General features: G+C 42.1%; 1 protein-coding gene across 3 annotated transcripts in view; it reads left to right on the forward strand.

Moving 5' to 3' along the window:
• parn (poly(A)-specific ribonuclease (deadenylation nuclease)) overlaps nucleotides 1-16,421 on the forward strand; it is a 167,848-nt gene that overhangs the window by 134,349 nt on the left and 17,078 nt on the right. The gene's annotated exons all lie outside the window — the stretch shown is intronic.

Here is a 16,421-nt window from a genome sequence, read left to right on the forward strand (position 1 = left end):
TGCAATAGAATTTTATGAAAAGTTAAATGAACAAAGACTAATAACCAAGCAATGAGTAAAAGATGAATTGTGCAAATAGAAAAAATACTGAGAACATGAGTTTTAAAGAGTCCTTGAAGGTCTGTCTGTCGTAGAATCAGTTCAGATTCGCGGTGGTTGAAGTTGTCCACATCGGTTCAGGAGCCTAATGATTGTAGGGTAATACTTACTCCTGAACCTGATGGTGTGGGCCCTAATGCTGCTCCACCTCCTACCTGATGGTAATAACAAGTGGAGAGCTTGGCCTGGGTGATGAGGTCTTTTATGATAGATGGTTTCTTTCGGCAATGTTCCATGTAAATGTGCACAGTTTGGGAAGGCTTTGCCAGTGATGGACTGGGTTGTGTCTACCACTTTCTGTAGCCTTTCTCATGCCTGGTGTTGATGTTTCCAAACCAGGCCTTGATGCTGCCAGTTAGGATACTCTTCACTATAGATGTCAAAGTTTTTGGTAATATGATGGTGTATGCCAACTTCTAGAATGTAGAGGCATTATCATGCCTCCTTTTGTGATGACACTTGCGTGCTGGGCCCAGAACAGATCTTCTGACGTGTCAATGCCAAGGAACTTAAAACTACTGACCTTCTCCATCTCCGTTCCCTTAATGAGGACTGGCTCATGCGCCCCTGGCTTCTTCCTCCTGTAGTCAATAATCAGCTCTTCAGTTTTGCTGATATTGCTCTTTCTACCATTCTTTAACTTTTAAACAGGTTGTTTGTCCTCTGAAATCCCCACTGTCTGCAAATCATTAACTTGCCAGCAGCACAGTCCTTCTCTTTTAAAACAAAAATAAACTGCCAAAAGCTTCTAGCAGGTCAAGCAACATCTGCAGAGAAGATGGAAAATTACATCTTGGGTCGGTGACTTGTCACTAATCGTGACTCTCGTCCATGTTCATCGAGTAACGAGGACAGTTTGTGCACTGTGTCAGCTTCTAGTCCCTTGAACACAAAAGTGTAACGGTGGTCTAATAAGTGTTTAATATAATTAAAGGCCTTGGAAGAAATGGAGATAAACTTTTTTTCTCCTGAAACAGCCCAAAGTAAAGAGTGGGTGTGGCACAACCTAGGCGCGACACAGCTTGCAACGGCCACTCCGGAGCTGATTATCTGTTATTTGTGAAGTGGGGTGCCGTGCGCAATCATAATCGATTGATAATGGACGTGGGAGCACGGAGGAACATTGGGAAATCTCCAGGAAGACCTTCTTCATTGCTGCTGCTGCTGTGAGGTCCAGGACTCTGCTGGGAAGAACAGACCCCCAGTCCTCGGGGTCGCATTGCCGATGGCCTTTGGCGGGGCTGTCTTAATACGCTTGGCAGAGGATGGTGCTCGGAGAAGCTGTGCTGGAGGGGATGGTCGTCGGCTCAGAGGTTCGACGGACTCGGAGTCTGCTGTGGTCAGGTCGCTTTCATTGTGTGCTGCGTCTGCGAGGCTGAGTCAGGCGGCGCCGTGTAAGTCCATAGCGGGGGTATTCCCTTCTGCCACCGGCGTGGGATGGCGAGTCTGTCGGGACCCTGGGGACTTGTGGAAACTGTGTGGTGATTTCTTTTGAACTTATGGTCCTTTAACATCTTTGGACTATCTTTACTGTGCCCATGGTCTTTTTTTTTTATCAATTCTGCTATTGTTTGCACTGTTGTAACTATATGTTGTAACTATGTGGTTTTGTGCAGGTCTTGTAGCTTTAGTTTTTGTCTTGTTTGGTGGATTTGGAGCTCCTTTCCGGGGAATGCGCTAAGACAGTAGCTCAATATTAATACGCAGCAGCCTCTCCGGACTCTACTCTGGATTGGGGATTGCCAAACGTTATGTGGATTTTCTGGTGTAGTCTGTTTTGTCATATGTTTTTGTGATATCATTCTGGAGGAACGTTGTCTCATTTTTTAACTGCATTGCATTTGTGGTTTCTAAATGGCAATAAACTGAATCTGAATCTGAATTTAGATCAAGGTCTGTAGAGAGAGGACCCGAGAGGCCTACGTAGAATGGATGTTCCAGTAGTGGAGGAGTCTAGAACTACAGGGCACTACCTCAGAATGAGTATGTGGCTAGGACTTTTGCACAGTATTGTGTAGAGACATTTCCACTTTTAAGTTTAGAACTTTGGGCTATAATCTTCCAGCTCAGATTATAGAATCCGAATTATTATCATAGACATATGTTGTGAAATTTGTTTTGTGGCAACAGTGCAGTACATAAAATATATAATTTTATATATACTATAAAATGTACTATAAATAAGAAACCTATTACAAAATATAAGTAAGTGCAAAAACGGCAAAAATAATGAGGTATTTTGACTGGGTTTATTGTTTGTTCAGAAATCTGTTAGCAGAGGGAAAGAAACTATTTCTGAAATGTTGAGTGTGTCTTCGGATTCCAGTGCCACCTCTCTGATGGGAGTAACGGAAAGGTGTGTCCTGGGTTTTGGGCGGTGCTTAATGATGGATGCTGCCTTTTTGAGTTGCCATTTTGTGAAGATGTCCTCGATAGTAAGGAGGCTAGACTCTATGATGGAGCTGGCTCAGTTTACAACTCATTGATTGCAGCTCTTTCCAATCCTGTGCAGTGGCCTCTCCATACCAGGCAGTTATGCAACCAGTTAGAATGCTGTCCGCAGTCCATCTGTAGAAACTTTCTCAAGTTTTGGTGATGCACAAGATCTCCTCAAACTCTTAATTAAACGTAGCTGCTAGTTTACCTTCTTCATAATTTCATCAAAAGTAACATCAACAAAGCAGTGGTTGTGGGAGTCAATCAAATGTGTTATGTTCAAGGACTCATCAGAAGATCTGAACAAACAATGATTGTCGCAGACTGTATCAAATCACTTGTAGTGAGTCTGTCCCCACAAAATGATTCCAAATCATTCCCAACCACAAGCCCTGGATGAACCAAGGGATCCGCAATCAGCTGAGGGCCAGGTGTTCAGATCTGGCAACTAAGTAAAATACAAGAAGTTCAGTTGCAGCCACCAGAAAAGCTTCTCAAATGTGAAATAGCAATTCCAGACCAAACTTAAATCACAGAAGGATGCTTGATAGCTCTGACAATGCTTGAATATTATCAGTAAAACCAAACAACTGCTAAGGTTTCACTCCCAGATGAGTTCAATGCCTGCTATGCTCACTTTGACCAATGAATTATGGAGGAACCTTCATGAACTCCCACAGCCAGCAATGTCCCTTTGATTTTGGTCTCTGAAGCTGACATAACAGCATCCTTCAGAAGGGTGAAGACACTAGAAGTATCTGGCCCAGATGGGGTACTGGCGGAGTATTAAAGACCTGTGCTAATCAGCTGGCTGGAGTATTCAGTGATTTTTTTTAACCTCTTGCTTCAGCAGTCTGAGGAACCTACAGGCTTAAATTAACTGATGCCCAAGAAGAACCTGGTAACCTGCCTCAATGTCATTCATCCAGTAGCACTTGCATTCACTATGGTGAAGTCTTTTGAGAGGCTGTTGATGAAATATATTAACTTCTTCATGAAGAGCAGCCTGCATTTTCCCTATCGTCACAACAGGTCAACAGCAGATGCCATTTCATTGGCTCTTCAACTAAGCATGAAACGTTTGGACAGTGAAGATGGTTGCATCAGGATCCTCTTCATTGACTACAGTTCAACATTATCATCCACTCAAAACTAATCAATAAGCTCCAAGACTTTGGCCTCCATGCCTCCTTGTGCAATTGGAGTCTCAGCTTCCTCATTCGCAGACCCCAGTCAGTTTGTATTGGCAACAACTTCTCCATGATCTCCATCAGCATAGGTGCACCATAAGGCTGTGTGCTTAGCCGGTGCTCTGCTTGCTTTATTCTTCTGAATGCGAGGCTGATCACAGCTCCAATGCCATATTGAAGTTTGTTGATGACACCACTGTCATAGGCCGAATCAAAGGTGGTGGTAAATCAGCAAATAAGAGGAAGATTGAGGATCAGGCTAAGTAGTGTCATAACAAGAACCTCTCATTCAATAGCAGCAAGAACAAGGAGCTGATTATTGACTGCAGGAGAAGGAAACCAAGAGGTCCATGAGCTAGTTCCTAATCAGGAAAACAGAGGTGGAGAGACTCAGCAGCTTTAAGTTCCTCTGTTGTCATTTCTAAGGATGTACCCTGGGTCCAGTACATTCTTTCTCAGAGGTTTGTGAAGATTCAACATGACATCTAAAACTTCAACAAACTTCTGTACATGAGTGGTATAGGGTATATTGACTGGTTCCATCACAGTATGGGAACATCAGTGCCCATGAATGGAGAGGTCTGTTAAAAGTAGTGGGTACAGCCCAGTCCATCACAGGTAAAGCCCTGTGAGCATATCTACACGTTGAGCAATGTCATCAAGGAACCCCACTATCTCTTCTCACTGCTGCCAACAGGAAGAAGATGTGAGAGCCTCAAAACTCACGCTGCCGAGTTTAGTAACAGATATTACCCCTCGACCATCAGGCTTCTGAACCAGAGTGGATAACTTCATTCACCCCAACACTGAACTAATTTCATCATCTGTGTACTCACTTTCAAGACTCTATAACTGATGTTCTCATTATTTATTATTATTATTTTGTGTTTTGTATTTGCACAATGTACATTTGTTCTTTTGCATGTTGGTTGTCTGCTTTTGTATGCAGTTTTTCATTTATTCTATTGTTTCTTTTGTATTTATGGAGAACACCTGCAAGAAATGAATCTCAGGGTAGTATATGATGACAACATTTACTTTAATAATAAATTTATGTTGATCTTTGTACTTTGAGTAGTATGCTATGACCAGGATGGATCTTCAGAGATATTGACACCTTGGAACTTAAACCTGCTCCATTGCTGTCCCCTTTATAAGAACTGCTTTACATTTCCTTGACTTCCCCTCCTTAAAGTCCTCAGTCAATTCACTAGTCTTACTGATGATGAGCGCATGGTGGTTGTTGTGATTATTAAGATACATTCTTCGGCTTAATTATCTAAAATTCTCTGGATTAGAGGAAGCTTCAATTAGCTTGGTAAATAACAAATGTAACACAGAATGTAATTCCGCAAAATGTAATTCAGAAAGGGAGGAAGACAGAAAAAATGAATATGTTGGCAAAACTTGTCATTATTATGCAGGTTACTAGGAAAAAAATCAAAATAATCGGGTAGGAGACAAGAAACGTGAGTTCTGTCTTAACCATTCCTGATGAAAGAAAAAATCATCAGTCTGGAGCTCACAGAGCAGCATAATTCTGAGTTCTTAGAAAAAAATTATTAAAATCCAACATAATACAAGGAGTACAATAATATGAATAAAAGCAACAAATAAGATGAAGTAATATGTTTCAGGAAATAACCAAAAGTATTGTCTAAAATATTACAGATAGAAACATAGCCTACAGCACAATACAGGTCCTTCAGCCCACAAAGTTGTGTCGAACATGTCCCGACCTTAGAAATTACGAGACTGCCCCATAGCCCTCTATTTTTCTAAGCTCCGTGTACCTATTCAAAAGTCACTTAAAAGACCCTATGGTATCCACCACCACCACTATTGCCGGCAGCACATTCCACGCACTCACCACTCTCTGAGTAAAAAACTTACCCCTGACATTGCCTCTGTACCTACTCTCCAGCACCTTAAACCTGTGTACTCTTGTGGCAACCATTTCAGCCCTGGGAAAAAGCCTCTGACTATCCACACGATCAATGCCTCTCATCATCTTATACACCTCAATCATGTCACCTCTATCCTCCATTGCTCCGAGGAGAAAAGGCCGAGTACACTCAACCTGTTTTCATAAGACATGCTCCCAAACTCAGGAACATCCATGTAGATCTCCTCTGCACCCTTTCTATGGCTTCCACATCCTTCCTGTAGTGAGGTGACCAAAACTGAGGGAAGTACTCCAAGTGGGGTCTGACCAGGGTCCTATATAGCTGCATACCTTTCAGCCTCTAAATTCAATTCCACAATTAATGAAGGCCAATACATCGTATGCCTTCTTAACCACACGGTCAACCTGCGCAGCTGCTTTGAGCGTCCTATGGACTCGGAATCCAAGATCCCTCTGATCCTCCACACTGCCAAGAGTCTTACTATTAATACTATATTCTGCCATCATATTTGACCTACCAAAATGAACCACTTCACACTTATCTGCGTTAAACTCCATCTGCCACTTCTCAACCCAGTTTTGCATCCTATCAATGTCCCATTGTAACCTTTGACAACCCTCCACACTATCCACAACACCCCCAACCTTTATGTCGTCAGCAAATTTACTAACCCATCCCTCCACTTCCTCATCCAGGTCATTTATAAAAATCACAAACAGTAAGGGTCCCAGAACAGATCCCTAAGGCACACCGCTGGTCACCAACCTCCATGCAGAATATGACCTGTCCACAACCACTCTTTAATCACAAAGTACACTGCAGATGCTGAACATCGACGGTTCCTTGGTAGAGATCATTAAGAGCACCAAATTCCTTGGTGTTCACCTGGCAGAGAATCTCACCTGGTCCCTCAACACCAGCTCCACAGCAAAGAAAGCCCAGCAGCGTCTCTACTTTCTGCGAAGGCTAAGGAAAGTCCATTTCCCACCCCATTCAGCATGTTCCTGATGAAGGGTTTCAGCCCGAAACGTTGACTGATCCTCCTTTCAACGGATGCTGCCCGACCTGCTGAATTCATCCAGCTTGTTTGTACATGTTAATACAACCACTCTTTGCCTTCTGTGGGCAATCCAGTTCTGGATCCACAATGCAATGTCCCCTTGGATCTCATGTCTCCTTAGTTTCTCAATAAGCCTTGCATGGGGTACCTTATCAAATGTTTTGCTGAAATCCATATTCTTTAGAAGAATGAGGGGGGAACCTCATAGAAACATTTCAAATGTTGAAAGGCATGGACAGAGTGGATGTGGCAAAGGTGGTGGGGGAGTCTAGAACAAGAGGACATGACTTGAGGATTGCAGGGCGCCCATTCAGAACAGAGATGTGAAAACATTTTTTTAGCCAGAGGGTGGTGAATCTATGGAATTTGTTGCCACAGGTGGCAGTGGAGGCCAAGTCATTGGATGTATTTAAGGCAGAGATTGATAGGTATCTGAGTAGCCAGGGCATCAAAGGTTATGGTGAGAAGGCAGGGGAATGGGACTAAAGGGGAGATTGGATCAGCTCATGATGAAATGGCAGAGCAGACTCAATGGGCCGAATGGCCGACTTCTCCTTTGCCTTATGGTCTTATATACACTACATCTATTGCTGTTCCTTCATCAATGTGTTTAGTCACATCCTCAAAAAATTCAATCAAGCTGGTAAAGCACGACCTGCCCTTGACAAAGCCATGCTGACTATTCCTAATCATATTATACCTCACTAAATGTTCATAAATCTTGCCTCTCAGGATATTCTCCATCAACTTACCAACCACTGAAGTCAGACTCACTGGTCTATAATTTCCTGAGCTTGTGCTAAAGTAGGACCTTTGCATTCTGTACAGCTTTATGGAGTAGCAGTTGGACAGCTTCCAAGTTCAAAGTGAATTTGTTTTTGAAGTATCTAAATGTCATCATATTCTACCCTGAGATTCATTTGTTTCACATTTGGAAAAGACACATTGCAAATACAAAAAAAAGAAATAAGTGAATAAACAATACCGAGAACATGAGTTACCAAGTCTTTGAAAGTGACTCCATAAGTTGTGGAATCAGTTCAGTGTTGAGTGAAGTTATCCACACTGGTTCCGGAGCCTGATAATTGAAGGATAATGACTGTTCCTGAACTTAGTGGTTTGGCACTGAGTGCTCCTGCACCACCTTCTCGGTGGCAGTGGTGAGAAGAGAGCATGGCTGGGATGGTTGGGGGATTTTCCTGCTTTCCTGCAACATCACTCTTTGTAGACGTATTCAGTAGTGAGGAGGGCTTTACCTCTGAACTGGGCTGAGACAATTTGACTTGTGCAACCCTCCATTTTGATTGTTTCATCTCCATTCTGCTCCTCTGGTCCAAGAATATTTTATACCCAATGATTGCGTGCTGAAAATGCTTTGAAAGTGGAAAGTTTGTAGTTAGCAATCTAAAGCTCATCAATGAATATTTTCCCTGATGTGTACTCTTAACAAATCAAGTCAAGTCACTTTTATTGTCATTTCGACCATAACTGCTGGAACAGTACATAGTGAAAATGAGACTATGTTTTTCAGGACCATGGTGTTACATTACACAGTACAAAAACTAGACTGAACTACATAAAAAACAACACAGATAAAACTACACTGGACTACAGACCTACACAGGACTGCGTAAAGTGCACAAAACAGTGCAGGCATTACAATAAATAATAAACAGGAAAATAGGGCAAGGTGTCAGTCCAGGCTCTGGGTATTGAGGAGACTGATGGCTTGGGGGAAGAAACTGTTACGTAGTCTGGTCGTGAGAGCCCGAATGCTTCGGTGTCTTTTCCCAGGGGGCAAGAGGGAGAAGAGTTTGTATGAGGGGTGCATGGGGTCCTTCATAATGCTGTTTGCTTTGTGGATGCAGCGTGTAGTGTAAATATCTGTGATGGCAGGAAGAGAGACCCTGATGATCTTCTCAGCTGACCTCACTATCTGCTGCAGGGTCTTGCAATCTGAGATGGTGCAATTTCTGAACCAGGCAGTGATGCAGCTGCTCAGGATGCTCTCAATACAACCCCTGTAGAATGTGATGAGAATGGGGGGTGGGAGATGGACTATCTTCAGCCTTCGCAAAAAGTAGAGACGCTGCTGGGCTTTCTTTGCTGTGGAGCTGGTGTTGAGGGACCAGGTGAGATTCTCTGCCAGGTGAACACCAAGAAATTTGATGCTCTTAACGATCTCTGCAGAGGAGCCGTTGATGTTCAGCGGGGAGTGGTCGCTCCATGCCCTCCTGAAGTCAACAACCATCTTTTTTGTTTTGTTCACATTAAGAGACAGGTTGTTGGCTCTGCACCAGTCCGTTAGCCACTGCACCTCCTCACTGTAAGTTGACTCTTTGCTCTTGCTGATGAGACCCATCAGCGAACTTGATGATATGGTTCGAGCTGTGTGTTGCAGCACAGTCGTGGGTCAGCAGAGTGAACAGCAGTGGACTGAGCACACAGCCCTGGGGGCCCCCGTGCTCAGTGTGATGGTATTGGAGATGCTGCTCCCGATCTGGACTGACTGAGATCTCCCAGTCAGGAAGTCTTAAGATCCAGTTGCAGAGGTGTTCAGGCCCAGTTGGCTCAGCTTTCCAAACAGTTTCTGAGGGATGATTGTTTTGAATGCTGAACTGAAGTCTATGAACAGCATCCGAACATATGTCTTTTTTGTCCAGGTGGAGGGTGATGGCAATGGTGTCATCTGTTGAGCGGTTGGGACGGTACACAAACTGCAGGGAGTCCAGTGAGGGGGGCAGCAGGGTCTTGCTATGCCTCATGACGAGCCTCTCGAAGCACTTCATGATGATGGATGTGAGTGCAATGGGACGGTAGTCATTGGGGCAGGACGCTGAAGACTTCTTCATCGACTATTTAACAAATGGTTTTTGAGGACAGAGCTTGATACACTAGACTTGTCTTATCTATGTGATGACTTTTTACTTTGGTGACATTGTCACATAGCAGGCCCAGAAGAAAAGTGTGTGTTTTCACAAATGAGTAGGGCGGCATACTACCATAGCGGTTATGTTCACACTGTGACAGTGCTAGTGGCCTGGGTTCAATTCCTGCTGCTGTCTGTAAGGAGTGTGCATGTTCTCCCCATGACCACATGCGTTTCCTCCAGTTTCCTCCATGTCCCAAAGACATACAAGTAGTAAATTAATTGGTGACATGGATGTGACTGGGTGGGCCAGAAGGGCCTGTTAACCGTGCTGTATTTATATATTAAAAAATTAAAAATAAACTGCTTAAGAATTACAGTCTGTTTTAAAAAGTTCAGCACTCATGTGGAACCCCCTCAATAACTTGTTTAGGAACTGCAGTCAATTGTTCATTCACTGTTCATTAAACTTGCTTGCTGCAGACATCTCACTACAGAGATACAACAGGTGAGATACAAAAGGTGAAAGTGAGGGGAATTGATTAATAAAGAAAATCCTCTCATGCTTCAGTTCTGTTGAGCACTAATGAGATGACATCTGGAATACTGTGTACAGTATTAAGTCAAGGTCTAGTTTATTGCCTTCTGCACAAGTACATGTACAGGTCCCATGAAAAACTTGCAGCAGCATCACAGGAACATAACATCATAAAAGCGGCATTCACAGTCATAAATTATACACAATCTTTAGAAGAAAGTACACAATGACAAACAAAAATAAATTCAGTTTAATGCAAAGTGGTCACATTAGTTGAAGGGAAGTAGCTGTTCTTGAGCCTGTGGTTTCAGATTTCTGCTCCTCTTGCTTGATGGTAGCTGTGAGAAGATGGTGTGGCCCATATGGAAAGGATTGTTGACTGTGTTGCCTTGAGGCAGTGCCTCCTGTAGACACTACCAATAGTGTGGATGGTTCTGCCATGGAGTGTTAGGCTGAGGCCACTGCTTTCAGCAGCTTCTTGTGTTCTGTCCATTCCAGTTGCCATTATTTAAGGAAGGGTGTTAATGCATCAGCTCATTATGTAGCTCAGGAAAGGTTCACTAGGCTGATATCTGAAATTGGTAGTTGTCTTGTGTGAAAAGGTTGCTGCTGCCATGAAGAATGTGGTATAGGAGCCCCATGACTCCCACCACCAGGTTCAGGAACAGTTATTATCCCTCAACCATCAGGCTCTTGAACCAAAGGGGTAATTTTTCATTTACCCTTTCATTGAACTGTTCCCACAACCTACAGACTCACTTTCAAGGTGTCTTCATCTCATGTTCTCAATATTTGTTTATTTATTATTTCCTTCTTTTTGTATTTGCACACCAGTTGAACGTCCAAGTTGGTATGGTCTTTCATTGAATCCATTATCAATTTATTGAATATGCCAGCAAGAAAATGAATATCAAGGTTTTATATGGTGACATGTATGTACTTTGATAATAAATTTACTTTGAACTTTGAAAGGTTGGACATGTTAGATTTGTATCTGTTGGACGTTTGAATAGTGTGAGATATCTTGACTGAAACATAATCTCCTAAGCGATTGTGAAAAGATAGATGTGGCAGGAGGAATTTGAGAGGTGGGCTGTGTTTAAAATAATTGTTCATTTAACTCTTATAAAGTATTGGCAGCACAGTCTTTCAATGGTACTAAGGCACGGGCAATTTTTGATAAGTAAGGAGATAAAGGTTTTCAGGGATAGGCTGTGGTGATGAGGTTGTAACAGATCAACATGAATTTTTGAATGGCACAGCATGCTTAAAGGTCCAAGTGCCTTATCACTGCACCTAATTTGCATGTTTGACTGAGCCACAGCAGTCATCTGAAAAATATTCTTGACTAGCAGTGTAATATTCCGAGGAGAAAAAATACAACAGATATGATCAACTGAGGTAATAATGGGTTAAGTATTTCTGCAAAACTTAAGTGAGTGCTACATCTTTCAAAAAAAAAGTCCTGGTGTCTGGTTTAACACATTCTGTTGATTGAGACTTGCTACATTACTGCAGCATATTTTAACACATTGTCTCCTGTAAGCAGCAAGGGACACATTTCTTTTGATTAAATTCATAAGGCTTCATAGCCTCGTTTCTGCCTTAAATTTAGCCTTGTAGGTGTCAAGTAGATACGTCTGTTTAACTGTTCAAGGATGTAGTTGGTCACACTCCAACATGGCTTGAGCAGGCTAACACACAAGGGAGGAAGTATTGCACTCGCAGAGTGCAGCCCTTGTTGGTAAGATATTAAGATGTGTTCTCATCTGCTGCTCAGTTCAGATTGCTACCGTTATCCCATGACACTATTTGAAAAGAGGAAGGCGGACGTGGCCTGGCGCTTTAGCCAACATTCTTCATTCAAGAAGCATCATCTAAAAACAGAATGATCTGTTATTCATTTTGTTGTTGCTTTGTGGAGCATTACCTATCTTAACAGCATTGAATCAGTTATGGCAATGAACAGATTTCACAAGTGTTCTTGATATTTTATTGCAAGTATAGTGCTCAAAAAAAAGTCCTTATGTGCCCGGACAATTAGGTTCTAATTTACTAAAGCAATAAAACAAAATTGATTGCAGGATGCCTGTTAATAAATTAATTACTAAATGCGACCATTTAAGATTCTAATGAAATGATATAATCTGATATTAAGATGGCACATTAAATTAACTGTGTTGATGGCCATTGGAATGGTGACCAAAGGCACCCATTGAACAAAATACTACAGGTGTATAACTGTTTTAGACAACAAGACAAAGGAGCAGAATTAGGCCATTTGGCCCATTGTGTCTGTTCTGTCATTCCATCATGGCTGATTTGTAATCCCTCTTAACCCCAATCTCCTGCCTTGTCCCTGTAACTTTTGACACTCATACTAGTCCATAAGACCATAAAATATAGGAGCAGAATTAGGCCATTTGGCTCATCAAGTCTGCTCTGCTATTTCATTATGATTCTTCCAATTTTTCTCTTGGCCTCAATCTTCTGCCTTCTCCCTGTTTCAAGAACCTAACAACCTCCACTGTGACTAGGCCTTCACAGATGAATTCCATATATTCACAACCCTCTGGCTAAAGAAGCTCCTCCTCATCTCTGTTCTAAAGTGACATTCATGTACTCTGAGGCTGTGTCCTCTGACCCTACACTTCCCCCACTGTAGGAAGCATCCTTTCCACTTCCACTCTATCTAGGCCTTTCGATATATTCCATAGGTTCAAATGAGATCCCTCCTCATCCTTTTAAACTCATCAGAGTACAAATGTTGAGCTTCAAACACTCCTCTTAAGTCTTCCATGGAATTAATTAAATTCATAGGTGAATCAGCTCCTCCAAGTTGCAGGGAGGTTCACCTCAGCCAAGAGATTGCAAGTAAACACAAGACTAACTGCAGAATTTATATTATACACATTTTTACTAAAGTTTTTTTCTCATATTCTTGTTGGAACAGATCAGTTCAGGACTGCAGAATAAGTTCAATCTTATTGAAGGCAGTGGAGATTTTCAGATTGCTGTTGTGCGCTGAGTGGGGACTAACACAGAGTTGGGCACAAATACCAACTTTTGGATCCTAAGGGGAAAAAGTTTACCAGGTCATATTTTTAAGTTTGTTTATCTCTGAGTTGAGAACATTTACCATTCACCATTCCCATTCCAACATATCAGCCCATGGCCTCGTCTACTGCCACGATGAGGTCACTCAGGTTGGAGGAGCAACACCTCATATTCCATGTAGATAGCCTCCAATCTGATGACACGACCATCACTTCCTCTTACTTCTGGTAATTTCTCCCCCTTTCTTTCCATTCCCCATACTGTTCCCCTCTTACACCTTCTCTTTTGCTCACCTGCCTACCATCTCCCTCTGGCACCCTTCCTCCTCCCTCATGGTCCACTCTCCTATCAGATTCCTTCTTCCGTCCTTTACCTCTTCCACCTATCACTTTCGAGCTTCTCACTTCATCCCTTCCTCCACCACCTACCTCACCTGGCTTCACCTATCGCCTGCCAGCGCTCCCAACTTTCTTATACTGGCCTCTTCCCCTTTCCGGTCCTGATGAAGGTTCGCAGTCCAAAACGTTGACTGTTTATTCCCCTCTATAGATGCTGCCCTACCTGCTGAGTTTTTCTGTGTGTGCTGCCATTTTGCCTGCCACTCAAATGAAACAGCCATATAAAGATGTGAATTATCCATCCAGTTTAAGTGTGACTCCAACAGTCCTCGGGAATAATGCAAGATATGGTGTTTTGTACTTGGCTGCTGATCTACAGCCAGAAGCTTTGCCTGCCAACTGGTGCAGCTTGTGAATTGTGTGACTGATCTTAGACCATGTTTTTGTGGCATCGGATACAAGAATGTTGATGAGACCATTACACAATAAAACAATCATCATTTTAGGGTATCCAGAGCAGCTCCTAGACGAACGTATTGAGTTCTGAAATACATCTGTCATGCTTTGTAAGTGCCAGAGACATTCCCAGATCGATATGCCATTTTCACATCACATCACTTGTCCATTTTAAAGGCATATGGTATTCAAGCAGTTTGAAAATGCGGCATACTGCAAACTGTTCGGGAAACTGACTTCCCTGCCTTCAAAATTAGGCAAAACATTTTGCAGGATTGAAGAAAATAATTAAGATTCTCCGTGTCAGGAAGATTGCTTCATACAAAATGATTGAGAAAAGCCTCCAAATTTTCCCTAGAGTATTCAGAACAACACATTGTGTGTATGTTCCCTTCTAATTAAATTCTGTCATCAGAATTGTTGGAGAGAAAGAGGATACTATGTCAATGCTTTTCTTTTGGTTGTGTACAAACTGCTGCAGGAACTCAACAGGTCAGGCAGCATCTATGGAGCAGAATAAACAGTTGATATTTTGGGTTGAGATCCTTCTCGGGACGTGGTCACATGTCCTTATGAAGGGTCTCAGCTTGAAACATCAGCTGTTTATTCCTCTCCACACATGCTGCCTGACCTGCTAAGTTCCTTCAGCATTTTGCGTGTGTGTGTGTTACTCTGGATTTCCAGCATCTGCAGAATCTCTTGTGTTTATCTTCTAGTCACAAAAAGCTTGATTTTTTTTTGTATCATTGAGTGTTAGATAATCGCTTTTAGAACATGTGCTAATGGTTTAATCCAGATGAAGGTTCTTTGATATTAGTGATTTTGTATGGAACTTGTGTCTTAATAGTTTGGTTAATGAAAATACCTTTTAATTCTACAAGATTTAATCCTTTCATTACCCTACTATCCTGAGACATGTATGTACCTTTTCCAAAATTAAGTAAAACAAAGGTATGTTATTTTTCTGTAAGCCGTTACAACTTATTCAGGTGTAACTTTCTATCTAATTTTATTACTACGTTCTTCTTGGAACCAGTGTGTCACACAGCTCAAACATGAGAAAATCTGCAGATGCTGGAAATCCAAGCAACACACACAGCCGAAGGGTTTCTGCCTGAAATGTTGACTGTCCTCTTTTCCTAGATGCTGTCTGGCCTGCTGAGTTCCTCCAGCATTTTGTGTGTGTTACTCACACCACTCATTCAGATTTCATGTGGCAGCAATCTAAAATATAATTGGTGGGAAAAAGGTACTCGCAAAATCAAATCTTTATTTAGTGCCGAACATTTACCCAAGAATTGAATATTGTGCCAAAAAAAATCTTAACAGTTGTCCATTTTGAGTGTTGATTTCTGGTGACCTTGACTGTTGCCCTTGTTTCTGCTTAAGCCTGTGGAGAGTTGGTGTTTGTCTATGTCATGAATTAATGGATAAATATATTAATCCAGGTTGTTCTTTTATGAGATGATAGCATCAGTGGTAATTATTTCCCATTCGCCGTGGCTCTTCAAACTGTGGAGGTGGACTGCCTTGCTGGATCACTGAACTTGTGAACGTTCTTTCCAATAAGCCAGTTGATTGCAGATAAAATCATTGTGCAGATATTGTTCTTTCAAGAACTTGTTGATGGAAGCTATTATATCAACTTGAAAGAGTGCAGAAAAGTTCTACAAGGATGTTGCCTGGAAACCAGCGATTGGGTAACAGGAAAAGGCTAGGACATTTCTTTGCAGTTCAAGAAACTGAAGGGTGATCTTCTGGAGGTTTGTGAAATCACGAAGGATGTATTCTCAGTGGCCACTTTGTTGTTACGTACTTCCTATACCTCTGTAAACTCCAGAAACAGTTTTGTGTGAAAATCCCAGGAGATCAGCAGGTTCTGAAATAGTCAAACCACCCTGTCTGGCACTGACAATCATACCACGGGGTTAAAGTCACATAGATGACTTTTTTCCCCAGTGTACTGTTTGGTCTGAACAACAACTGACCTTCTTGACCATGTCTACATGCTGTTATGCATTGAGTTGCTGCCACATGATTGGCTGATTGGATATATGCATTAACAAGCAGGTGTACCTAATAATGTGGCCCCCGAGTGTAGATAGGGTTAATATACTCATCTTTTTCCTATGGTTGGGGCTATCAAGAGATGGTTAAAAGTGAGAAGGGAAAGATCTAATAGGAACCTGAAGGGCAACGTTTTGACAGAGGGTGATATATATATAGAATGAGCTACCAGAAGAGATAGTTGAGACAGGTACAATAACAACATTTAAAAGACATTTGGGCAGCTACATTGATAGAAAGCTTTTAGAGGGATATGGGCCAACCATGGGCAAATTGGCCATGATCAAATGGTGAATACTCAATAGACCGAATGACCTATTTCTGTTCCTCTGTCTTATGGTTTAAGTATGGGACTAACTTGGATTGGCAGCTAAGCATGGACAACTTGAGCCAAAAGGCCTGTT

The sequence above is a fragment of the Hypanus sabinus genome, chromosome 9 (genome assembly GCF_030144855.1).
Source record: "Hypanus sabinus isolate sHypSab1 chromosome 9, sHypSab1.hap1, whole genome shotgun sequence".
NCBI lineage: Eukaryota > Metazoa > Chordata > Chondrichthyes > Myliobatiformes > Dasyatidae > Hypanus > Hypanus sabinus.